The sequence below is a fragment of the Dipodomys ordii genome, unplaced genomic scaffold (assembly GCF_000151885.1).
Source record: "Dipodomys ordii isolate 6190 unplaced genomic scaffold, Dord_2.0 Scaffold66, whole genome shotgun sequence".
Taxonomy (NCBI): Eukaryota; Metazoa; Chordata; class Mammalia; order Rodentia; family Heteromyidae; genus Dipodomys; species Dipodomys ordii.
The window spans coordinates 2846869-2848121 of record NW_012267282.1 but is presented as its reverse complement, the minus strand read 5'-3'; positions in this window follow the sequence as shown (position 1 = coordinate 2848121).

The window sequence follows — 1253 nt, the reverse complement described above, 5'->3', positions numbered from 1 at the left end:
CCTGCACCGGGGCTGACCTCAGGTGTGTGTGTGGAGGGCCCTGCACCGGGGCTGACCTCAGGTGTGTGTGTGGGGGGGGGCCCTGCACCGGGGCTGACCTCAGGTGTGTGTGTGGGGGGCCCTGCACCGGGGCTGACCTCAGGTGTGTGTGTGGGGGCACCTGCGCCGGGGCTGACCTCAGGTGTGTGTGTGTGGGGCCCTGCACCAGGGCTGACCTCAGGTGTGTGTGTGGGGGGCCCTGCACCGGGGCTGACCTCAGGTGTGTGTGTGGGGGGGGCCCTGCACCGGGGCTGACCTCAGGTGTGTGTGTGGGGGGGGCCCTGCACCGGGGCTGACCTCAGGTGTGTGTGTGGGGGCCCTGCACCGGGGCTGACCTCAGGTGTGTGTGTGGGGGGGCCCTGCACCGGGGCTGACCTCAGGTGTGTGTGGGGGGGGGCCCTGCACCGGGGCTGACCTCAGGGCATGGGGGGGCCCTGCACCGGGGCTGACCTCAGGTGTGTGTGTGGGGGCCCTGCACTGGGGCTGACCTCAGGTGTGTGTGGGGGGGGCCCTGCACCGGGGCTGACCTCAGGGCCTGGGTGCTGACTCTCAGCTTCCTGCAGAATGAAGGCTGTCACCACCACTTGAGCCAGGGCTCCACTTCCAGGCCTTGTGGCTGTTGGAGATGAGTCCCGCGGCCCTCCCCTCCGTCTGGGGTTGCAGGTGCACACCCCGTGCCCGGCTGCTCTCGGCGCTGAGGGGTGGCGCGGGTCTCCCCGCCTGCCTCGCGGAGGGGGTGTGGCAGGTACTGGCCCCGGACCCTCTAGCGGGTGAGGGACCAGGCCAGGCCCGTTCGGCTGCCCTCAGGTCCGCCTGTGGCCTGGGCCACGCCGCAAGGCCTGTGGCTGTCCAGGTGCCGCCGCACGGGGGGTGCGCACCGGAGAGACCCTTCCCCTTCCCAGCTCTCGGGAGAGCCGGCCCCACGGAGGGCTCCGCGAGGCTCAGCCGCCGCGTCCTCGCCTCCAGTTCTCAGCTGGGACGGCGAAAGCAGGCGCGGGCGAAAAGCAGAGGCAGGCAGGAAGGACAGACGGACGAACGACGGACAGACAGCTAGGTGGAGGGCAGAGGGTACGTGACTGGACGGTGGAAGCGTGCCGAGAACTCCGGCACCTGTGGCTTCCCTGCGCCCCGGCCCGGCCGGCTGCGGGGCCCAGGCAGAGGGAGGGACGGACGGGGCGGGCCGGGAGTCTGCAGGGGGAGGCGGGGAGGGACGG